Source organism: Sciurus vulgaris (genome assembly GCF_902686455.1).
Source record: "Sciurus vulgaris genome assembly, chromosome: 4".
Taxonomy (NCBI): Eukaryota; Metazoa; Chordata; class Mammalia; order Rodentia; family Sciuridae; genus Sciurus; species Sciurus vulgaris.
In genome coordinates this window covers 96,215,039-96,241,349 of record NC_136464.1, presented here as the reverse complement: position 1 = coordinate 96,241,349, position 26,311 = coordinate 96,215,039, and the positions used below count along the sequence as shown (strand labels likewise).

Sequence of the window (26,311 nt, the reverse complement as noted above, 5' to 3'; positions counted from 1 at the left end):
TATCAGACATGCTTCACTAAAGCATTTTGACAACATCTGGTATAATGCAGGAATTTCTTTCTCTCTCTCTGACCTGCCTCCATTCACATATATGATTATTTCTTTTTTTCCTTATGTACTAAACTAGAAATCAACTGCAAATTACTTATCTTCGTTGGTCTTAGATTTGGAAGACAGAAGAAAATGTTCTCCATAAAATAGGCAGCATCTTTCTCCTTTGACAAAGCTTGAAGATCTTTTATAGAAATTGACATTCTTGAATTTTTAACACACTTCATGTTTAGAAAAATGCCACTGAAATGGTGATATTGCACAGAACTATTGGTTGTAAAAAGTAATAGAGCAATAATAAAAGTTCTCTTTTTTAGCATCTCTTCTTTGTTAGACACAATGTAGGTGGTTAGTTCAGTGTTCACAAGCTTACTCTAAAGAAGTCATTTTAGCACTAATTGTGCACATGTGGAAATTGAATTCAGAGAAGTTGAACAATTACTTCAAGTTCACTTAGTGGCAAAGTCACACTCTCCCTGCCCTTTCTACTGCTGCTCAGGGCTGCCCTCATTTTAAAACTCCATTTAACCAAATACTAAATTAATTTACAACTATAAATTTGAGACAATAATTAGAGGAAAAACACTGCAATGTGATATTAAATGGTGATCACAGAAATTAGATTAAAATAGTTCAAAACATGTCCACAGTTAGATTTTTCTCTCTTGAGGTGCATTTCCTTTTACTGTTTAGTGGTAAGACAACTAGGAGGTATAACATAAGTGCTCTCAGCTATTAGAAAGGCAGAAAAAAGACCAATAAATATTGATGTGGAGTAAATATGAAACAGATTTAGAGCATAGGAAAATTTCAGATCAGGGTGTGTTGAATCTGGACCTGTATTGCCAATGGGAAGAATATAATACCGACTGGGTGAGGAAAGATATGTGTAAAGAGGAAAACAGTAGAAGCAAAATGTCATAAAAGCAATTTACAAACTGTCTTATGATTTCATGAAGTCCTGATCACTATAGGGCAATAATTGTATCTTGATATACATTAGTATGAAAAGTCAACACTATATATTATTTTAGTTAGAAGACATCCAGTTTTGCACTATAACATCAAGGAAAATGTTAAGACTTCCTCATTTCTCACCCCAAATCCACACATTTTTTTAAAAATTCAACCATAATATAAATGTGTTCTGTCCATTCAATGTTCAAAAGTTAGATTAGTCTTTTCCCAAAGATCACTTTTGTAATCAAACGATATTAGAGAACGTTTCGTATTGCACCAAAAATAATTTAAATGGATTAGGTAATGCATTCTTCTGCATTACTTTTACATAAGCTATAGTCTTTGAGGATTCTAAGTGGCTTAAAAGGTGATTTTATAGGTTGAAATATTGTCTTTTCTAGTTTTATGGCCAAAGCAAAACAGCATTTGTCAGGAATGCATATAATATTGCACCCAAGGTTAATTAGGTTAGGAAGGAGTTGATTTGTAACAATTACTGTTATTTGACAGGCATCAATAATATAGTGTATTACTTACACTCCATACGTCAGCCAACTACCATGACCCAGTCTGATTCAATTTGGGAAAATTTTGGATCATATTAATATTTTATTATTGATTTTTTGTAACATCACATTTTATAATCAGATCTAGTCATAAAAGACCTTAATCACTTGAAGAAATATTTTATGAAAGCACTCTGTTGATGAATGGAAATTATGCTTTCTAGAGTGAAAAGAAAATTTAAAATCTTCTTCCTGGAATGAGATTTTAAGGTACCATTTTGTGAATTATTGGGAGTTATGAAGAAAGTTATTTTTCTAAACAATCTCCCCAACCCTTGATTACATAATTTTGTGGGAGAGGTATTTCTGATAATAGTTTGTACATCGGTTGTCTTGGTCTCTTTCAAATTCTTTTTCTATCAGGTCATTTTCAGTTGAATGATTTGACTTTTCCTAAAAAAACAATCAAAGTATTCAGGTCCCCCCATTCATTTTCACATATGACCAGATTAACTATCCCAATTTTTGACATGAATGATCACATGTTATATCAGCTTGACACAGAAAGTTTATGCTCATGGTATGTATGTTTAAATGCATTACTATCCCCCAAAAAGGACTTACAGTCATCAGAAATCTAATTGCAGAATTTTAGTTATGGAAGATACAGGCAGGGACTATGTTTAATAATACAAAAATGAAACCTCTGAAGAATGATAGAGTTATAAGTCACAATTTATATTAATTAGGACTGTTCTTATTCTACCTGTATTTGAAAATGCCTAATAACATATAGAAATACTTATGCTTTATTAATCATGGTAAAAACAGTTTTGTGAAATCATAATTACACAACCCATTCCCCAAGGAGTGATGCCTGTTGATGTCACATAGGCTAAAAGACAAAATGCTCAGTTCATGTTTCCATGGTTCTCATACTTATAATATTTTATTCAGAGCATTTCTCTCAGTCATCCTTTTGTTGAAATTATTGATTTCTAATATCTATACACACCATTCATCATTTATTATAGTTCTCAGTATCATTTACTCTTACTGTAGTTTTAAAAGTGTAGGGAGTTTTTTGAATTTCTATTAATTATTCTTTTTTCTCTCTATTTTTCTTCTATAGAATCTAAGAAATTCTGAGGGTAGAGATTGAGATTAAATGAGAGAGAAAGTAGAGAAGAGGTGGTAAGGAAGCTAATATTGTGGCACGTGTACTGGATTGTATAAATGCATACACATGCACCACATGTATGAATGTACACATGCATTGTAATTAATTTTTCTCGATAAATTTTGCTATCCAATTGCATTAGGCAGTGTAAGGACATCCAATATATGAAAATATATAAGATATAATTCCTCTTCTCAATCAATTGACAGTTTAATGTTACCAAGAGACTCAAAATGAGATAAAGATAATATAGTATAATATAATATAATGCATTATAATATAATATAATAAAATATACTATGGCTGAAGTATGCACAAAGGGGGCCACATAGTGAGCTAGACAAGGAGGTGAGAAAACTGAAGCTTATAGGTTGACAGAAGTCATCAACATCTTATCCAGAGTAGGGGGCACTGTCCTAAGGTCCAAGCTGTCCTATCAGGAGAAAAACTTATTCTGTGTACAAACTTATCCATCCTCCAATTTAATCATAGAATCATCTCAGTTTTTCTAAACTGATGCCATAAAATGTTAAAACATCTTCCTTCTCTTTAAAGTACAAACTATCATGAAAATTCCCTTAGAACAAAAAAGTAGTTGCTTTCAGTAGCATCTCATAGTGTGACATCTTGCTCTTAATATACTCCCTATAATCACTTGTAGAAATGAATTTTGGTATCTGTTAGGTTTGTCTTAAGTAATGAAATATACAAACAAATATACATATATGCACAATCATATGAAAACATATACAATTTTAACACAAAGTTCTATTGTTATTAAAATATATGTATTTAGAAATGGCACAATGGTTGTATTTGAAATGTTCAGAATTCTGAGCACAAGAAAGATTCTGAGAGTGAAAGCAATTGCATAATTATCAGAAAAATAACTCCTTCATGTATTTTTAGTGTTATATTACTTGTGTGATTAGTGATATTTAGAAAAAAAGCATGCATGCATGCAAGAAGAATTCCAATAGAAAATAATAAAATAATGTAGAAAACCAGATGAATGTGCCAACTACCTGCTGTTATCTTCCCATGACACCCAATCCTTTCACTTCATCTGCTACAGCAGCATTTCATTGTCCCCCAGCTTTAGTCAAAATAGTGTTCATCTACAGCTATTCCCTAGGGTCCAAAAGGTGTTTCATTTTCAAGTTATAGTTACCACAAAGGAATAAGAATTCAGAAAATAAAAGAGGAACTTGAGATAGGAAACTAAAGGAGACTACAGGGATATTATATTTGTTTTAAAAACAGGTACTCTAATGTAATCATTCTCATACACATGCTGAAGCAGGTATTTAAATAGCAAGATCGTGAAGAAGAAAATGCTCACCATGATTGAAAGGCATGAAATTCAAAATTTCAACTGCAGTAGTCTTTGGGAAGTAGTATGTTCTGGGGTTAACTCCCAGGCTGTCTGCAAATGAAGTGGACTTGTGCAACTGGACACTTTCCAAATGAACCTCAATGTCAACTGCAAAACCCAGAGATGAAGACAAAAGACAGCTGCCCTTGGCCCTCATTTTCTCAGTCAGTTTGGTTTTATCTTGGGTTAGATGTTATCTTCTTAAAGAATTGTATGAATTGGGGCTAAATACAAAACTGAGCTTCAGCTGATATCATTCAGGAGAAACAGGGGGAATTTAAAACCTGCTTTCCCTGAATCATTAGAGGTCCAGTGTCAAAATGAATGAAGCACTTTTATAGACTTGTTAATTTGGATGGTTATTATGAAAATATGCTCTTTAGAATTGGCTGAAAGATATGGTGTTCTTATCTTTAGCATGGTTCTGGGAAATACATGATTGAACTTGGTAGATTAAGCAATAACACAAGAATGCCTACTTGAAAGATCTCATACTGAAAGTATGAAATCAGTGACATTAGGCATGTGGCATGTTTGTGGAGGGATAATCAAGTTCAAGAAAAAAAACATTTTAAATTTGAAAATGTTTTAGTAGACCCTTTTTAGCTGAGTAAGTCCTATAGCACTTTAGATATTCTTTTAATGTTTTCTGTTTTGAAATTCAGCTTTTGCCCAATTTAGGTCTTGATTATTGCATTTTAGAGAGATGTTCTTTATAAATTTCTGATAATGTGGTGAACTAGTTAATTCAAGAGTCATCGATCAGTACTGCATATCCAAATTTGTACTTGTTTAAATTGAAGGGCTTGTGTGTAGGGGCTGTGGTGTAAGGAAAGCCTTTCCTCATAGGTCAAGTGCCAGAAAAAATCAAAATCAGCATATGAATACTCAGCTGTCCCTTTCAAGCAACAGGAAAGAAGCAGAAGTTTGCAAGTGCATATATGTCCTTGCAAGGGGAAATAGTGTCAGTAATTATCCTTGTTTACCGAAAGATCTGGCCTTTACTTCTTCCTATATTGGTGTAGTATTTTGAAGCTGAAGAAATGTCCTGAAATTTTGGGGGAAACCATTACCAATGAAATTTTTTAGTGTCTCTTCAGTGAGCTTGGTTTTCATCTCCAACACACTTCTGCTTTTAGTGACCTCCAAATATCCTTATACTTCCTTTTGGAATATTCAGGTTAGAAGCTTTGTCCATTCCTCTTTCAGCATGATGCATTTTCCAATTTGGTATTATGCCTTGTTATACTGTGCTTATCATGCCATCATCAGGTTCCTGTTTGATCCACTGGGCTGTAGAGTGCATACTCCAGGGTCTCCTAATAGAACTCTCAGCATTGTTCCAGAGCCCCTTGTGCTAGAAAGGCAATAGCCAGGTTCAGAGAATGAACCCTTAAGTGAAGACAGATTGGCAAGATATTTATGCATGTAAAGGTGATTTGAAGGGCCCTTTGGGAAACCATACCAGAAAAATGCCTGAGTGCAGAATAGTGTAAGGTAGCATCAAAAACGGTGGGGCCTGGAAGGTGGAGTGAGCACAGAACATCTCACTGACCACCTACTTCCTGGCCTCCATCCCACATGCTGAGTGAATGAGTCCCTCCTTTCCTCATTAGTAATCACAGCATTCATCCACCTCTAATCCCAATTCAACTTTCCAGGTTCCAGCTGTCTCCTCTTTCGAGCTCTCTAGGAAAGGAGGGGCAACCCACCAGACTTGTCATGATGTTTCTCAATTCATTGATCACCTAAGACACCGAGCTGCACTGAGTGCTCCCCGACCCTGAGCTGTCAAGAGCCGTCATTCCATGTGGCTGGTAGGGCTTTGAGCCACCTTCCTGACTATGCAAAGTCCAGGGTTAGCATTGGTCTGGAGGAATGGGTTTAGAGGGCAATGACGCTGGGACCAGTGCTAAGGTATTGACCTACGTGCTTTCACGCACCCCTCTGTCCCTCCCTGGTACGCTAAACTTGGCAGGGGCTAACTGTCTGAAGCAGGAACCAGGTGGCCCAGCTGTCCTGGAGCCCGGTGCAGCCAAGCAAACACAGCGCCCTAAACAGGACTGGAAGGTAGTGTGGGTTGTCAGGCTTCAGCAGGGTCCCTTGTCCTGGATGAACCTGTTCCAAACAACCCCGCCGGCCCCGCCCCCCATGCATACTGGCTCCTCTTTTCCTGGCGGATGCGGTTAGAATTGCAATTCTTGAAACCTACCATTTGACCCAGCTATCCCACTCCTCGGCCTATACCCAAAGGACTTAAAATCAGCACACTACAGAGCTACAGCCACAACAATGTTCATAGCGGCTCAATTCACAATAGCCAGACTATGGAACCAACCTAGATGCCCTTCAATTGATGAATGGATAAAGAAACTGTGGTATATATATATACATATATATATATATATATATACAATGGAATATTACTCAGCTATAAAGAATAATAAAATTATGGCATTTGCAGGCAAATGGATGAAATTGAAGAATATCATGTTTAGTGAGATAAGCCAATCTCAAAAATCCAAAAGAGGAATGATTTCACTGATAAGCGGATGATGACACTTAATGGGGGGTGGGAGTGGAACAAGAATGGAGGAAGGAGGGACTGTATAGAAGGAAAAGAGAGGTGGGAGGGGTGGGGGGAAGGAAAAAATAATGGAATGAATCAAACATCATTACTCTATGTAAATTTATGAATATGCAAATGGTATGCTGAAAAAATATCTGTACAATAAAGATATTTATAAAATTAAAAAAAAAAAGGGGGGGCATTCAAAACACACACTACTAGAGAAGTTCAGTTGACCCTTGGGCAGGGCAAGGAAAGCGAGGAGGAAGAGGCCCAGAAAAGAGGAATTCCTAGGCATTCATGTATATGTGTGTGTGTGTATGAAGTGCTATCCTGTTCCATGGCTAACTCCAAGACATGGAGGTCTCATCTTGTGTCTCTTTTCCTCTTCTTATCCTGAGTGAGAGATCCCTTGTCTTCGCGCCAGGGAAGATAAAAATTCTGTATGTTCATTTCACAAATTTTTTTTTTGTAAAGTCAGAAAATAAACATGGTACCGAAAAAATGTATTAAAAACAGGATTTTGAGATTGAACCTTTGATCTTTCTCAGTATAGTGGTTAATTTTATGTTTCTACTTGGCTAAGTCAAGGTACCCAGAGGCTCGGCACGTAAATGTTGTTGTGAAGGGATGTTTTAGATGAGAATAACTTTTCAGTCATTGAACTTTGAGTCAAGTAGATTGGCTTACATAATGGGAATAGGACTTATCCATTCAGTTGAAGGCCTTAAGAGAAAAAGATTGAGATCCCCTGAGGAAGAAGGAACTTTGCCTCCAGACTGCCTTCAGGCTTGACTAGCCACATCAACTCTTCCCTAAGTCTCTAGCTTGCCAGCACTCCCTGTAGATTTCAGACTTAGAAGAACTGCCAGCCCTACACTATGTAAGCCAATTCCTTGAAAATGATCTCTCTCTCTCTGTCCATATGTGTGTTTGTGTGTGTGCGAACATATTTATGTATAGTCCCTGACAGTGACTGTTTCCTAGAAAGATCTAATTATGATTGTGTGATAGTGTGCATATTGTGGTAGGTTAACTTCCGTGTTTCCCTCCATCCATTTGCGCAATGATACGTTCACAAATAGGTGACATGAAAAAGGACCATTTTAATGTCATCTTAATCAGAAGACATGAATAGCTTATGAAAAAAGAAGATGCCCAGGTCCCAACTCTTACACCTGTCAAGTTCGAATTTCTGGAAAGATAGTCCATGACTATGCATGCTTAGCAAGGTCTGCAGTGCTTTCCAGGCTCACTGGAATTTAGGTACCGTGGTGGCACGAACTGGTTTCACTCTTTGGTCTCTTTCTCTAAGGCTTTTCTACCATTGAGAAAGTGAGCTAGGTCACTAAATATCCTTTAAGGTAGCTTCTAGCTTCAAAATCTGATGGTTCTTAATCTTTGTTTCCTCTGTATGAATTTGTTTGCTTGTTTGGTTTGGTTTGGTTCTGAAAGGTGGTAATAATGATGGAAGGTATTTGTTTCAGCAACCATATCTCCTTTTATTTCCGATTTGTGTTTTCCACTTTCCACTGAGTTTGTCTTCTCTTATTTTTCTTTGACTTGACAAACAATATATCTATTTATCCTCTTTTCATTTCTCTTCGGAAAAAAAAAAAAAAAAGAGCAGGTGTCTGGGACTCGCTGCCTTCGTTTTCCCTCTTCCCATCAGAGTTGAACCGGCGCTTACCTTGAATCTTGGTCTCAAGCGGCAAGGACCCGAAGCGTCTCTGGTTGCCATGGGAACCGTGACGCCATCGTGCACTCATGCAGACTTTATGACATCAGGCGGTATCTGCAGCACAGCCAGGATGTCAGGGAAGCCGCTCCTTAAAACCTATGTTTCCTAAGGCCCAGAAAGAACGCCTGGGAAGAGGAACCATGTGCATTCTTGACCAGAGAATGGAAGTTTCGCGCCCTTCAAAACCGACATGCCGATGACAGCCGCTTCCTCTTTGAATATTGCAGGTCTAACATCTTTTGCTCGCACTGGTAACGAAGTACGGTATTCTTTTGGAGTAGAATTGAGTGCAAATGAGTGACTGAGAGATCAAAGGATATGACTTTGTGCAACTAATCTCACAGTAAAGAATCTTTACAGGAATTCCGTCACACATAAATACTGGAAGTTTGAAAATTGGATAAGAATTTTTTTTTTTCTGCCAGAAATATTGGTCTTGGGATTATAGACCGTGTGAGCCATTACCACTTCCCTTTGCCTATTTATAGTTACAGACAGTGCCTGACTAAATTGCTGAGGCATTCCCTAATCAAGGGAAACTGGCTTTACCCAGGAGAAACATCTTCCTTTACCTCCCCAATAGCGGAGAAGATAGGCAAAATCCAACACCTGCACGGGGCTGTGCATTACGCCCAGATATCTACTGGTTAGTATTTTTCAATGGAAAATGCCAGGAGGAAAAAGAAGAGCGAGAAAGGAGTCACTGAATTGTGATTGTGCTGCCTTGGGGTCCATATGTGAATGATCCCAAAAAACTCCCTTTCACACTATCATCCAGAGCATATTATAATTCCCATATATGCCTGCCTATCCTCCTGCCCCAGTCCTCCAGTGATCGCTGGCATAATTTCCTGCTCAATGATTAGTGACCATCATTTTTATTTTTAAGTAGACAAGAATAAATCAGTCCCTCATTATACCCCACTAGACTGTGGGTCTTGACATGCAAAAAAGTTTTTCTGCAGGAGTGTTCTCAAAAGTATAATTTAAAAAAATCGTTAGAAATTGTTTGACTTTATCTTGGGGTGCTTTTCCTGCAATAAGTTTCAGAGTCAGACCAGCAGAGAAACCAGTCATCTTCCTTAATGAGCCTCTTGAAGGTCTACAAATATAGCTCAGTAGTTAGAGTGAAAGCCTTCCATGCACAAGGCTCTGGGTTCAGCCATCCACAACAGCAAAAATAAAACAGCCTCTTCGATTAATGCTAACCCCCTAATGTCTACATGTTTTCTCCTTTATTAAGTCAACTAAATACAAAAGAGTTGAAAATTTCCCAATTTTTCATGGAAGCTCTCTCCAATGAAAATTTTCAGCATGGAGCTGTGGTGCTAGTCAGCAGTGCTTCCACAGTGACCTGGATTTCTTAGGAGTAGGTATTCCTGGAGATGAGACCACTCTCGGGAGCTCAAGGGTTATACCTTTCTCATGAATGTGCTGATGTGGGTTTTTCATCAGCAAAGTTATTCAAGAAGAAAATGCTCAACAGGTCTCAATGGCACAAAATGCAGAATGTCAACTGCAGTAGTGTCTGAGAAATAGGAGCCTTCTGGGACACACTCCCACACTCTCTGCAAATTAAATGGTGTTCTACACTTCAGCACTTTCCAAGTGAAACTCAATGTCAGCTGGAAGACCAAGAGATGAAAACAAAAACAGCTGCCCCTGGCCCTTCATTTTCTCAGTCAGTTTGGCTTTGCAGTGGGTTAGATGATATCTTCTTAAAGAATTGTATAAATTGGGGCTGAATACATACCTGAGCTTCTACTGATATCATTCAGGAGGAACAGGGGGAATTTAAAATCAGCTTTCCCTGAATCTTTGGAGGTCCAGTGTCAAAACAAATGAAGCACTTTTATAAACAATTGTTAATTTGGATGGTTGTTATGAAAAGATGCTCTTTAGAATTTGGTGAAGGATATAGTATTCTCATCTTTAGCATGGTTCTGGGAAATATTTGATTGAGCTTTGTAGAGTAAGCAAAGACACAAGAATGCCTATTTCAAGGAAATCACACTGAAAGAATGAAATTGGAGGCATTAGTCATGTGGCATGTTTGTGGAGGTTATAAGCAAGTCCAAAAAATCATTTTCAATATTGAAAATGTTTTAGTATACCCTTTCCTACCTTAATAAGCCCCACAAACCTTGAGATATTCTTTAACGTTTTCTGTTTTGAAATTCAGGATTTGCCCAACTTGGGTCTTCATTTTGCATTTATCAGAGATGTTTTGTGTTAATTTCTGATACTGTGGCTCACTCTTTAAGAGACATTGTTCATTGCTGTATATCCAAATTTGTACTTGCTTAAATTGGAGGTCTTGGTGTAGGTGCAGTGGTGTAAGGAAAACCTTTTCTCATGGGTCATGTGCCAGAGAAAATCAAAATCAGCATATGAATAATCATCTGACCCTTGCAAGCAACAAGAAAGAGACAGGAATTTGGAAGTCCATTGATGTCCTTGCAAGAAGAATTAGAGTCAGACATTATCATTGCTTACAGAATGATCAGGCCTTTACTTCTTCCTGAATTTGTATAGTAATTTGAGGCTGAAGAAATTTCCTGTAATTTTGGGGTAGAACATTACCAATGACAATTTTTTAAGTGTCCTTCACTGAACTTGGTTTTCATCTCCAACACCCTTCAGCTTTTAGTGCCCCCCAAATGTCCTTACTCTTCCTTTCTGAATATTCAGCTTTGAAGCTTTTTACTATTCCTCTTTCAGCATGATGCATTTTCCAATTGGGTACTATGACTTGTTAAACTGTGTTCCCCATGCCATCATCAGGTTCCTGTTTGATCAGCTGGGATGTAGTCTGCATCTTCCAGGTTCTGGTAGTAGGACTCTTGCCATTGTCCACAGAGGCTTCTGCCAGACAGGCAGTAGTCAGGTCCAGAGAATGAACCCTTTTGTGAAGAAAGATTGACCAGACATTTCTGCATGTAAAGGTGATTTGAAAGGCTCTTTGAGAAATCATACCAGGACAATGACTAGGTGTAGTCTAGCTGTAAGGCAGCAGCAGAAATGGTGGGGCCTGGCAGGTGGAGTGAACCCAGAACATCTCTCCTCACTGACCACCTACTTCCTGGCCTCCATCTCAACTGCTGAGTGAATGAGTCCCTCCTCTCCTCATTAGGGATCACAGCATTCACCCACCTCCAATCAGAATCCAACTTCCCAGGTTCCAACACTCTCCTCTTTCGAACTTTCTAGGAAAAGAGGGGCAACACACCAGACTTGTGGTGATGTTTCCCAATTCATTGAACACCTAAGACACCGAGCTGCCGTGGGTGCTCCGCTGCACTGAGTTGTCAAGAGCTATCACTCCATGTGTCTGTTAGCGCCGTGGGCCACGTTACTGAGTCAGCAAAGTTCTGGGTGAGCCCTGGGCTGGAGGCCTGGGTCCGGAGGTCAGTGCCGTTGGGGCCAGTGCTAAACTCGGTGACCTATGTGCTATCCCGCACGCCTCCCTTCCTCCTGTGTCCGCTAAACTTGATGCGAGCTAACTGTCTAAAGCAGGAGTCACGAGGCTGGACTGTCTCGGGGCCGGGTGCCGCCAAAGGAGCACAGCGCCCCCAGCAGAAAGGGAGTGCGGGCTGTCAGGTTTCCGCGAGGTCCCTTGTGCTGGATGAACCGGATCCCTCCAATGCCTCAGAAGACGCGCCCCCCGCCCCCCCTCCCCCCACACACCGACTCCTCTCTTCCTGGCGATGAAGTTTCTTAACATCAGCATGTGTATCATCAGCAACAGGAGAGGGCCAAAAATTTGCAAGTGAATTGATGTCTTTGCAAAGACAATTAGGCTCAGTCATGATCTTCACCTGCAGAATGATCTGGCCATTACTCCTTCGTGAATTGGTACAGTTTGTTGAAGCTGAAGCAATGTCCTGACATTAGGGGGTAGGCCGTTAACAATGACAGTGTTTCTAGTGTCTCTTGAATGAGTTTGGTTTTCAGCACCAACACCCTTCTGTTTCTCGTGCCCCCAAAATGTCCTTACCCTTCATTTTGGAGTATTCAGCTTTGAATTTTTGTACCATTCCTCTTTCAGCATGCTGCATATTCAAATATGGCATTATGACCTGTGAAGCTGTGCTCGTCATGTCATCATCAGGCTCTCGTTTCATCCACTGACCTGTGGTTTGCATCCTCCAGTCGCTGGTAAGAGGACTCCTGGCAATAAGCCAGAGGGCCTTGGGCCCAAAGGGCACCAGTCTGGTCAAGAGAATGAATTCTTGTGTGAACACAGAGTGGCAAGATATTTCTGCATCTCAAAGTGACTTGAAGGGTCTCTTTGCAAAAATCACACCAGGAACATTTCTCTGGGCAGCCTGGATTTTAGGCAGCAGCCAAGATGATGGGACCTGGCAGGTGGAGTTAGCACAATACATCTTTCCTGGCTGGTCAGCACCTTCCTGTCCCCCATGTCACATGCTGAGTGAATGACTCCCTCCTCTACTCATCAGGCATCACAGCAGCCACCAACCTGCACTGAGAAGACCAACTTCCCAGGTTCCGTCTGTCTCCTGTTTGGTCTCTTTGGGAAGGTAGGGGAAACCCGCCAGATTGGGTGTGCCGTTCCCCAATTCCATGACCCCCCTAAGCCCCCGAGCTGGACCGCATGCTCGCCTGCCCTGAGCTGTCACCAGCCATCATTTCGTGTGACTGCTGGGGCCCTAGGTCAGTTTTGGACTTGGCCACATCCCAGGCGTGACCAGAGCTGGAGGAGTGGGTTCCGAGAGAGGGCCATGCCGCTGGGGCCGGTGCTAAGCTTGGGGTCCGTCCTACGGTCAAGCACCCCTCTGTCCCAGCCCGGTCCATTCAACCTGGCGGGGGCTGACTGACTGCAGCAGAAGCTCGGATCCCGGGCTGTCACAGTGGGTGGCGGGTGCGGCCGAACGATCACAGCGCTACCTAGCGGGCCTGGACGGTAGTGCGAGCTGTCAGGCGGGGTCCCTGGTCCTGCCTGGACCTGGAGGGATTCACTGCAGGCCCGCGGGGCTGCGCTCCGCACACACCCTGGCTCCTTTTCTCTTGGACGAAGAGGTTAGGATCACATTACTTGAAAAGAGCACTCCTCTTTTACTCACTCACTTAGTCTTTCCTCTTTCCATCACAGCTGAGCAGGCACTTTTCTTTAATCCTGGTCTGAAGGTGCCAGGACCGGAAGCGTCTCTGATTACCATGGGAATCGTGACGCCATCGTGCAGACATGCAGCCCCTCTGTGAGCTCAGGCAGTATGTGCAGTGCGGGCACCACGTCACGGAAGCCACTCCTTCACACATGGGATCATCCACACTTGGAACCCAAGTCAGCACAATCACAATCCAGTGACTCCTTTCTCACTCTTTTTTTTTTTTTTTTTTTTTTTTTTTTTTCCTCTTGGCATTTTCAATTGAAAAAAATACGAACCAGTAGATATCTGGTCAAAATGCACAGCCCTATGCATGTTCTGGATATTTCATATATTCTAAGCTCTGGTGGGGGGCGTAAATTAAGGTGTTTCTCCTGGGCAAAGTCAGTTTCCCTTCATTGTGGAATGCCTCAGCAATTTAGCCAGGGACTGTCTGTACTATTAATAGGTAAAGGGATGTGGTAATGGCTCACACAGTCTATAATACCAGGACCAATATTTGCTGGCAGGAAAAAAAAAAAAAAATTCTCATCCAATTTTCAAGCTTCCAGAATTTATGTGTGACGGAATTCCTGTAAAGATTCTTTACTGTGAGATTAGTTGCACAAAGTCATTTCCTTTGAATCTATCAGTCACTCATTTGCACTCAATTCTACTCCAAAAGAGTACCTTACTTCGTTACCAGTGCGAGCAAAAGACGTTAGATCTGCAATATTCAAAGTAGAAGCGGCTGTATCGGCAAGTCGGTTTTGAAGGTACACATGCTGATGTTTAGTTTTTCTGCAAACAGAATACGTTGTAAGTATCCAAATGGGTGATAGCGTTCACTGAGGGAGAAAAGTGTATCCTCAAGCATTTTCAAATTTTAAAATCCTCCTTTTATCTTGGACTTCTTTATATTCACCACCAACATAGGACCTGCCTAATGTTTCTGATTTCCCTCTTTCAATGCGAGTTCTTTCAAAGTGGGGTGCTTGTGTCATTACTTACCCTACACACACAATCCAAGAATTTCCAGAATCATGATAAACATGAGAACACCACATCCTTCTCACAATTGCACACTGAATCTCTTCAGAACATCCATCAGAATTACCAGCAGTCTACAAAAGTGCTTCATTCCTGTGGGCACGGTACCACCAAAGATACTGGGAAACTCAGTTTTAAATTCCACCTGCTCCTCCTGATTGGTATCAGCAGAAGCTAACATGAATTCAGCTGGCACATAGAACAAAATAGTCAGTCAGAACTTTAGAGCACTCGCTTTACACAAAAGTGTATACACTTTTCAAATTTCATCTGTTAATGAGAGAAACTGAAGTTGCAAACACTGAGCTATATTCCTACTGTGCACATCATGATAAAGAAAATGGCTCTTTAATTAAAATATATATGTACTTAACATAATGCAGTATAACTTAAAAAGTCAAGTGACCACAGATGGAATTCGGTTTAATTCCTCCTTTTTTATGTGATATGCATAATAATCTTCAAAAGCACTTTCCTTATACTCATTAAATCAGACTGAACTTTATATAATTTTCTTCTGAGACAAAAGAAGCAAGCATCCTCTATTCATCTGTGGTAACTCTAAGAATGATTCACATCTCCCAATTATTTGAGTATATTTATATATTACTGTCATAATGTATATGTACCTTAAAATATGGATTGATAGAGGTTGTTTGTATTGTGGAATTATGCAGTCAGTTCAGTCAGTTAAAATGTATTCTAACACCTACTGTATGGTCGTCTATGGGTTGATCTGATGAGGCTAAAATATATAGAAAGATAGCAACAACAGTGTCAAGTAACTGTCTGCTCTTATTTCAGAATTTCTATTTTTTAAATCCTAACTGATCTCTAAAGTAATTTGTACAGTTATTTTTGTAGCCCAGATTCATTTGGTGGTTTGGCAACAACTGTCCATGATCCAGAATCAGAATACATCTCCATGATCCAGAATCAGAATACACCTCATGCTGCATTTAGTGAGTCAGATCACCTCTGAGATAATTTTAGTAATAGGTGGAGTTGTGTTTGGAATTTTTAGTTCTAAGAAGAGAGAAGTCTGCTCATTTGCTTGTCTCTCACATTTCTCACCATTAAAAGTGTTTGATGCCTTAGTTCTGTCTTCACAACAATTTAACAAGTTTGGACTTAAGATTACTTCTTTATGGATTGAGAAGGTAAGACATGAAGAATTTTAGTGATGAAACCAAGATAGAATAGCTAATAAGTAGCAGGGGCAGGTCATTAGCTCAAGTATTTTTATTCCCAGATCTCATTTTCTTCCTATAATATCACACAACAGTCTGTAAAACAAAGATCTTTTTCATAGTTAAACACAAGCCATGTGATATTAGGCAAATCATTTAATAATCTCTTCTAAAAACTAACGTGAAATTATTTTTCAAAAAAAATTTGTAAAACCAAAATAAAACAGCGTTTTTAAATGATGGGTGGATAGTTGTCATCATCCCATATGTGTTCAAGGTCCACATCTCTAAAAAATCCCTACTGCCATTAAGGATGAAATAGACAGTACATAAGTCTTGGGTAACATTTAACAGTGTATTATTCATATGATCCTCAACCTGAAGACCCATAGGATTCTCTGTAGGACTTTCCAAAGATCAGGTGGTGTCAGATAAGTCTTTTTCCTTTTAAGATTTCCAGGCAATTAAAACACATGAACAGCATTAGAAATGCTTCTTACTCACTGAAAACTATAATAAACTTCATGACTGACTATGGGAAACTCACCTAGTACTATGGACATGAACAAGTGGGAGGTTTTAGATTCCTTCTTACTTTCATTTGGCAAAATGCTGAAGCTAAAGTTACATTTTGAAATGTCTATTCAGGAAATATATATGTAGGTAGCAAAACTTAGAAGTGCTCTTTGGAAATTCACTAAAAAGAACACATTCATTAGAATGTTCAGTAAAATATTTTATTGAGTGGATTATGTTAGGTAAGACTAATCTTCAGATTTGTGAAAAAATTATGTGACAACATAGTCCACTTATATTAAGTTTTCATACTTTGTGGTGTATATTGTTACATTTACTTTGCTGGACTTTTGCATGTATTTATGCTTTTACTTCTTTTTCTTTTCTTTTTTTTTTTTCTTCTTTCTTTGCTTCTTTATTTCTTTCATTACTTTTGCATAAGTGATTGAACACAGGGTCACTTAGCCCCTGAGCAACATCCCCAGTCCTTTTTATATTTTATTTTGAGATCAAGTCTTGCTAATTTGCTTATGGCCTCACTAAATTGTTAAGGCTTGCATTGAACTTGTCTTCCTCCTGCCACAACCTCCAAGTTACTGGGATTTACAGGCATGTGCCACTGCTCCTAGCCTATGCTATTATTTCATAATACATAGTGTAAAACTTTAAAAACTTTATACTCTTTCAGAGATATCATCTATTAGGAAATAAAATAACTCTCTTTGATAAAAACCCAGTGTTCTTAGATGATCATCATGCCTTTAGAAGAAGTGTTTTTTTTTTTTTTTGTTTGTTTGTTTGTTTGATAATATGTTTGTAGTAAGAGTTTAATCTTTCCATACCAGGAGAATCAATAGCAAAAATTCATCCAGTGGCACTCTCAGGCAAAAATCTGGATGCAGTTTTATTTGAAAGCAAACAAAACACTCAGTTGATACTACTAAGTAGTATCAATATTGTGTCAAGAATTCAGAACTTAGTAATAGAGGGTAAAATTTTAGTATGAAATCCTCTATTATTTTTATAGCAGTTTGTCTTCTTCATCATGCTTACAATTTATAAATGTTCTTTGTTTTTGTCTTCTCAGCATCCCTGTCCCTTCAAGGCTGTTTCTGGGTGCATGTCCCCACTTGTTTCCAGCATCTGTGATCTTCTCCTGTGGTTTCCACCTGCCTAGGCATTTCTTTTCTGTTTTCCTTTGTTTCTTCTCAGCTTTAGTTTCCCTCTTAGCCATCTCCTGTGCTCGAGGTACCTTACCACAACTTCCAATTTAGGGTCTAAACCTCAGAACCAGTGCATTTCAGATTCCACTCCCTAGCAGCAAAGCAGTGGATTCCTAATGCTGATTCCAGGGCTGAGCCTATCAGGTCTTTTTCTTAAAAGGAGGAATGGGAGTGTACCACAACCATTTTGAACACGTTTTTGTAGTTTGTCTGACTTTGCCAATATGCATGTGCAGCCTGAAGCTGAATATGGGCAGCATCACCTGCCATATTAGCATATCATACAAGATTAGTGGGGACTGTCAAAATGCAATCCTGTGTCAACATTGAATACAGAAACATGGTTCAGTACAGATTTTTGTCCTGTTTGTACTGAGGAAGTGCTACTTTTAAATATGCTGCTTGCCCTTCAGCTGCTATACATGCAAAAGGAACCACCATGCATCTCTGTGATGTTTTCATTTATAAATACATGCATAATTTGGCCTAGACCCCAAGTCTTTGATCCAAAGGTTTGCTTTATTCTTCATTATTTTTATGACTACTTTCTCTATTTTGGTTTGAGCACATGAGATATGCAATTCTCAAGCATCTGAATGTACTAGTGGCTCCTGTATTTGGTCTTCTCAGTTTTGTAGCATACACAACAAGATTGTGAGAGAAACGCTCTTCTGCCCCTATGTGTCAGCTTAAGGAGTAGGTGTTTTCCTCAGGCAGGGATGAAGCAGAGACCTACCAAAACTGGGCTTCTGTTCATCATCTAGAGATATCTAAACTCCTTGCAAAGCTCAGTGAGGCTTGAGGTCTCAGAAGCAATCTCTTTGCAAACAAGCTCTGCATTTTCCCCAACTCCTGTTCTGGTGTCACCTGCTAGTGTCATTTTCACCTACTTTAAAATACTCCCAGCACTTGGTTTGTAAATACACATAGGAACCTATAGCTAAGATAGGTATGAGGAGAAAAATTCGCAGTTGAAATAATCACTCTTTCCAAAATAAGAATTTGGGGTATGTCTAATACCTAAGAAGAATAAAGGAACTGATCTAGAGTATATTTAAAGTCAAACCAGTGGCATTCAGTAATGCATTTAATGATATGCTTTTTATTTTAAATAATAATCTAATTGGTATAGTGTTATGAAAGCAGCCTCAACAAGGAATTTAATGAAGTGTATAATATACTAATAAGAAACACCTGACATAGTTCTACAAAGAAATGGTAATTCTGAGAACAAACTGAAATACTATTTTTGTTGAAAGAGTAAATAGCACTCATAACTGTTTTAATAAAAAAATCAATTTATGGTGTTTGTTTTGTTTTTCTTAATGTCTCTGAGTTGCCGGGGACCAGCCCAAGCAGCAGAGTCCAGGGGTCCTTGATGGCCTGAAATGTAAAAGCCCCGAGTGATTAGGCGGCGCAGCGTCGGCGATGGACAGCAACCACACAGACTCAGGTCAGTGTTAGGTTGCTGACAAGTTTATTGAATTCACCAGCAATTTTTATACCCTTTACAAACTTACTAAGAATAAAGGAGGGAGTTTCAAGGGCATAGATAACAGAAGAAGGATTTGGGCATTTAGCCAACAGGCGCCATCTGGTAATATCTTATCTTACTTGACATTTTTCCACAATGAAGTATCCTTGACTCGAAACTTACAAAAGCAAGTTGTTGTATACCACTTGTTTTTCCTTGAAGTTTAACTTCTATTTGATTTCTTACTGCTAAGATTAATTATAACTTCTAGTAATTTGTTATTAATTTTTCATGACTATAATTACATGTCTATGCTATGTTAAATCATATTATACTATTAAGAACCAAGTTATTATCTTTAGAGTAAAAAATCTTCATCTTAAAGAACTAAAACTTTTCTTTTGAACTAAATATAATGTATTTCTGTGGGAGGCTCATTACTTTGCAGAAGAAACCAGATGTAATAAATATGTTGATCACTGAAGCTAAGAGAATCACTTATATGCAACTAGATGTCTGGGAATCTTGTAAAAGTTAGCAAAAACATCACAAGACATATTGCTTCAGAATGTCCACCATTCCCTATAGGAATATTAGTGCTTTGTGTAAACAAATGAACTTTATTTTACTGGAATTGAGTTAACTCATATGAACTGTTAGTGTTCCCATCATCCTTCAACCGAAGAACTTTATTAAACATGATTAATCCGCGTAATATTGTGAGTTCTGGTGAAAAACAAAAAAGGAAGAGAGATTAACACTCTGAGGAAGGGGCTCCAGCTTTACTCAACTTACGACGAGTCCTTGCTATCGTCTTCCAGGGAAGGCCTTGGCAGCACCCAACTTATGACGAGTCCTTGCTATCATCCTCCAGAGGAAGATTACCAACCTCTGGCATGGGTCTTTATGCGCCAGGCACACTTCCCTGGCATGAGTTTTATGTGCTAGGCGCCCCCGCACTGAGTGATTCAAAAAAGTTAAATTTTAGCACATAAAATGAAAATCTTGTCATTTAGAATTTCATACAGGAGATATTTTGGGATGGTTCTTCTTTTTCTTAATTGACATTTTTTAATGTAAGTAGCTGTATTAGCTAGGAAGAAGAAAAAAAAGGAAAATCACTAACACATCAGCACATTTTCCTTTTTAATTGAGCTGGTATAGTTGATGCTTTTTTTCTCATAGTTGATGAATAAAAAAGCCTTTGCATTATTGCCTGTTTTATATTTTGAATGGAGCTGTAATTTACATTCTATAAAGAAAGACTTTCAGAAACACATTTTGTCTTTTTAAAAAAGTATGGTCACATTTTGGTGGAGAATAGCAAGTCAGAATCTTTTATGAAACTAAGAACAAAATAACAACCTAACATAATTTTAGGCACTGTTGTCCTGATATCATAAAAAAGCTGAAGAGAAGAATTTTATCTTCATCTAATAGAACAATAATGCATGTGCTAGCATGGCTAAATTAAATGTTACCAAAATAACCTGTTAATAGGCTAGTTATTTTTGTCAAGGTTAGACTGATACAAGTAGAACCATTGGTCTATTTGAGGTCTCAGAAGATATTCAGTAAATGCTTTTTAAATTTATGAGTGAATAGTATATGAATAGGTGTATATTCATGCCCAGTGACAGCATGCTTGAGAACATTAGTCTGGGTCAGATCTTGAGGTCTTTATTAGTAAATTTTGCTAACACTTAAACGAATGCAAATTAACTTGGGCACAATTATCATTATTTTAATTAAACAAAAAGGCATAGACAATTTAACCTTGTCAGTATAGGATTTTTCAAAATATCAGTGTAATAGTTGTGTACATTTTAACAAAATCTTTGCTATTCACTGAATTAAGTTGTAATTTAGTTGTTAGAAATGACTAATGTTTGGTAATTTATTTATTGGAACTGGGAGGCTAGAGAACTTTGTGTTATTTTTTAATGTTCAAAATGAATATGACTATTGTATCTCTTCCAGCAAACGTTAAAGTGGAAATGTTGTAGTAAGTTTGCCTAGGGTCGCTGCCAAGTGATATTATGTCTCCAGGTTATGATAATTTGATTAAGGGGAGACTTTATGTTATAGAATTATAGAGTTGCAAAGGATCTTTGAGTATCTAATGAAAACTAGCATGAGTTTATAACAGGAAACCAAGACTCATAATGCAGTGATGAATCAAACAACAAAATAAAACTTTTAATTAAATAGGTTTTATTTGTACAGTTCTAAGTACATAATGCTTTGTACCCTGAACGTGTCTTTTAGAACTTTCTATGTACACTTTCTGTTCACTCTTAGGTTCCTGTGACCTGTTTTTCTTCCATAAAACATTGATTTTGCTGTATTTTAATAGCAGTGTTGTTCTCCCTTGATCAAAAGAAAATGTATTTATGGTCTCTTGTCTTACTGTTTTGTACTTTTGTACCTTTAGTTTTAGTCACTGTGACTGTCACAGAACAATTCTTCATATATTGGGGAAGTGAATTAATGTCCCATGACAATAAAAAAATTAATAAACCTTCAAGTAATGAATCATTCATCTACTAAAATATTTAATTAACAAAGATAAACTTGTGGTCTGTTTTTCTCCCCACAGTCTTCAAATGTCCACAAATACCCCAATATAGAAGCTGTTTCCCTGTTGCTAAATAATGTAAAAGGGAAGTCCCCAGAGGACTCTTTATTCATGAATCACTTCCAAACACAAACTGAACCAGTGGACTTGTCAATAAACAAAGCCAGGACATCACCTACTGCTATTTAATCCTCCCCAGTTTCCATGACAGCATCTGCCTCCTCACCTACTTCAACTTCAACCTCTTCAACTTCATCTAGTTGTCCAACCTCATTCTCAACAGTTACAACATCAGTATCTTTAGCATCATCTTTGTCAACATTATTAACTCTAGGACCCCTTGTCGCCTCTGGGTCTGGCAAGGGAGACCAGAAGTTTTTGCACATTATCCATCCTGTACCACCTTCAAGTCCCATGAACTTACAGTCTAACAAACTGAGTCATGCTCGCCGCATTCCCATGGTGGTACAGTTGGTGCCTGTTATCTACACAGCTATAAGGTCACCTGGCAATGTGAGTGACACTATTGTTGTGCTGCTTTTGTAGGATGGGAGAAGTCATGGAAAAGTTAAGAGACATAAGCAAATCCTTGATTTATTTCAGCACTGGAGAGAAGTATTCATTTATTCAAGGAGTGGAACTTTAGCTGTATGCAAACCCTATGTCCAAAGAAACTACTGATCAGACACTGAATAGAGCACAGTTTGGTAGGAACCATATTTGTGTAAGTATGTGCTTCAGTTTTCCCTAGTCTTTGTTTTTATTTATCAGGTTATTTAATATCAGGATTCAGGGATCTAATTTTGCAAAGTAATGCTTACCTTTAAATGATCAGATGGCAAGTGAAGTCTGTAGTTAGTGGGATTACGTATGCAGTGCAAATGTGTGGATTCCTCACAGAAGCCAGTCAATATGAATTCTTTTAAAAAGTAAATCAAGATGTTTCTTTTTAGTTTTTTCAGACTGGAGCTTATTTGAATGGCAGTAAGAAAAAATAGCATGAAATTGCAATTCCTGAAATCTAATCATTCACTTTTGAGTGACTTGTAGATTACCATTAAGATAATCCTACAGTTGGGTGTTTGGTTATAAAAAATACCAGGTAGGTTGGTTCTTACCATATTAGAAGTCTAGGTGAGTATTATTTTAAATAACAGGAGGACTTTATATAATGGAATATTTTAAATGAAATATAAACATTCCCTTCTAGGGTTTAGAATGCACGAAGATACTATGCAACAAATTTGGTAGTTATGCCACTGATCATGAAGTGATTTTCTGCTTCTTAGTTGTTTTTCTTTCCCAAAAATTGATTAGAAGGAAATGTAGTAACATCATGCCATCTCTTTTTTCTTCCTATCCATCTATAGAAATGTAAAAGCCCCTAATCATTGACTCATTCCCTTTTAAATAAGATGTGTATGTATGCACAATGTCTTCAATGCCTAGAAATGATGTTAGTTTGACTTACATTAGTTTTTCCTTTGACATTTTATTACTGCTGAGGCCTATAATAAATATGTGATTGATGAATACACAACACATACTGTTTTCTCATAAAATGTTAGTAAACGTGGTAGTTTGGGTTCTTGTATAAAATAGGATTCAATATAAAAAGATGTAGTTGATTGCAATTTTAGACAGAGTTTTGCAAACATTTACTAGAGAATTGTCTATTTACCATTGGCAAGTTATTTTTGGCAAATCCATGAGTTATCTTCACATAAATCTACTTGAGTCTTTTTATAACACTGATAGACATTTCACCTTCCCAATTTAACAAAGTAAAAAATTTTCATGATTCAGAGCATTCAGAAAATTTAGTCTGCGAACTTGAGCTCATTACCTGAAAACCTCTACTTCTTATGGGTCAGGAACTGGTCCCCTGGCCCTGCAGGGAAAAGGTAGAGGAAAAAGAAAAACTCGGGAACCATTTTAGTGATTTCACTCAAGTCAAGCCTTATTTGATATTGCAAATACTTCTGATGCAAATACACAAATCTATTTAAGTAATAGAATAACAAGTTCAAAACAATTAAGTATTTCAGAAGTTAGATATATTATTTTTCAAGAACTAGGAATTATGACATAGTGAAACTTAGAACTTTGTACATTACATTATTTCATATACATGTTTATGTATAAAGGTAGAGTCCAATCTTCCTGCAGTGCTGCTTAAGAGAAATACAGCTTTCATTATGAAGATGATTAACAAATATTTTTATTGTTGCTCATGACCTTTTTTGCAGTTTTGACTCATGAATGAAGGAATCAAAACAAATCATATTTGCATTATCATTTTGTGGGAGAGTTAGATTTTATTTAACATAAATATATGAAGTATATGACTAAAATTTAATTTCATAGAAAATATATGATTGCAGATGATGTTTTAAATCTCAGGCTGTGATTTATACTCTACATGAGTATACTTGTTAGTTTCATTTAGTGTGTTTTACTTGGAAAATTTTTCATATATAGAATAAAAATTTATTTAATCATAAACCTATTGGCCTGTGATGTGGTTACTAGGAACATGAGATTTAAGATCAAAGATACGTTACTTGGAATTCTGGTTCTCTCACTTACAGTAATGAATGTGAGAAAATTATTTAATCTCATTAATCCTCATTTTCATCAGTGATAAAATGGGGGTAATGTGATCTATCCTAAGATTATTGGGAAGATTAAGAAAGTAATATAAATGGCTAGGTTTTATAAATACTAGTAAATATTTGCAGTTATTCATCATTATTTTTGTTCTCACCAAATACCAGAGGCAATAATGTTCACAATTTCTTTTTCTCTATTTTTTAATAAAAACAGACATGTCATTACAACAACAAATCATTCTGGAGGAGAGATAGGTATGAGAAATTGTACAGAAATATTTCATGTTTCTGTTTTTATTAGTTAATATTTTTATAATCACCACAAATATTGCTATAGCATTTTGTAAGTTTTTTATTGCTTAACTGATTAATTAGATGACAGTAAATGTGTCCAGTGGAGCAGGTCTGCCTACCTCACAGAATGGATACAGAAAAGCATAGTTCAGTATTCCTCACTTTTCATTTTTGCCTATGTAGCTGGGCTTTGGGCCACAGTGAGAGAGCTGAGTGATGAAGGGAGTTGCTCCTTTCCTTCCCACTTTGGATTTATAATCTGGTATGGATGAGCAAAAGGAAATAGGATACGGGAGTTGGATTTTCAAAATGCTAACAACAAAGACAAAAATTGCCACTGATAAACTCAATAATTGTACTGGCTAATTACTTTTAAAGTTGGCATGACATATCTGATATCTGATAGGGAAAAAAGATTACCTGGTATGTCACATTACACAAAGGACTGTGAATATCCACATCCATATCTAATCTAATGCATCAGGTATTAAAAGTCTTTTGTTCATTCAATTGTTTCTTGATCATCTGTAATTACCACACATTATTGACACCAGGCCTACAATGTGGAACAAAACAGTTGCTGATTCTGTTGCACAGTACTCAAAGGCTAATGGGTGAGGCCAATATTAAACAATAAATCATAAAAAATAATTACATAACTCTTATCATGGCTAAGTTGGAATATAACAGACCAGTAGGGATTGTGTCAGTGGAAAGTGTTTGATTATAATCACAAATACATACAGCTATGTTTGACAAAATTATTTCCATGTAGCTTATTGCATATGGGAGGAAGAAATGTTTTGACTGTGATGCTCAGAAGGGGATGATGAGGGTTTGGGGAAGCGCTGGGCTGAAATTTCCACAAGAATGCTGAAGTAACAGCAAAAGTTTAGGAAGTGAGTTCTAATGAGACTGAACCTCCACCCATCCAAGTTGGTAATGTCCTAAAGTTGTTGGCCATCCCAGAGCATGCGTATATCTTAGTGAACCTTGAGTGGAGCATGAGATATGAAGAAAAATGGAATAGTGTTCTGGAACATATGGTAAAGGAACACAGTTTTGAGTAGAGTCATGAGAGGAAGATTGTGAGAGATCTCCTGAGGAAATATTATGCCACTTGGTACCCAAAGCAGAAGCAGCACTAAATCCCCAAAGTCATGAGAGAGGTGCTGAGCTCCACACACAGGGACCAGTGTTTGCTGCCACATTAACTGAGACAGGATGCCTATAAACAAGACCCTAAAGGGAGTATTTGTTCTCCTAATAGTCAGTTCAGGAATTTCAGTTCAATCTGGTGAAGTTTGTGGTAAATTTCCCAAGAGAATTTCATGAGCTTTTGTAGATATTATCAGAAAAACATAGAATATCATAAAAAATCACATTGCAGAGCTGCCCTTGATTCATTACTAACTTGGTGGAAGAGTTCAGGTTCTTTAGAGTTCTCCTTCCTTCTAAAATTTAGTGTTTCTTTACATATGCTGAGCACAGTTCTAGTCACTGGTGTTCCAAGATGAGCAAGTCCTCCTTGTCCTGGACCTTACATTCTAGTAGGAGACATCATTGATATTGGCTAGGTAGTATAAGTGCTGTGAAGAAAAATAAGATGTGGTAAGGATGGAAGGCTTATTGGAGAATGATTCAGTTTTAGGTATATTTAAAGAAGGCCTCTGGGCACAGTGGCATACACCTGTAATTCCAGTGCCTGAAAGGCTGGGGCAGGAGGATCGTACAGTTGAGACCAGGCTAGGCAACTTAGCAAAATCTTGTCTCAAAAAATAGAAAAGGACTGAGAAATGTAGCTCAGGGGTAAATTGCCCCTGGGTTCAATTCCCAATATCACCACCCCCCCCCCAAAAAAAAAAAAAAAAACCTCTGCAA

At 37.8% G+C, this 26,311-nt stretch overlaps 1 pseudogene across 1 annotated transcript in view; it reads left to right on the top strand.

The window, feature by feature from the left end:
- The first annotated feature begins 13,591 nt into the window (after positions 1–13,591).
- The window catches only part of LOC306658958 (Krueppel-like factor 12), a 41,224-nt pseudogene continuing 28,504 nt past the window's right edge, over positions 13,592–26,311 (top strand). Inside the window, exons 1-3 of the transcript in view lie at positions 13,592–13,690; positions 14,115–14,252; positions 21,546–22,092. The product of the transcript in view is annotated as a Krueppel-like factor 12 (transcript). The remainder of the gene's footprint in view (positions 13,691–14,114; positions 14,253–21,545; positions 22,093–26,311) is intronic.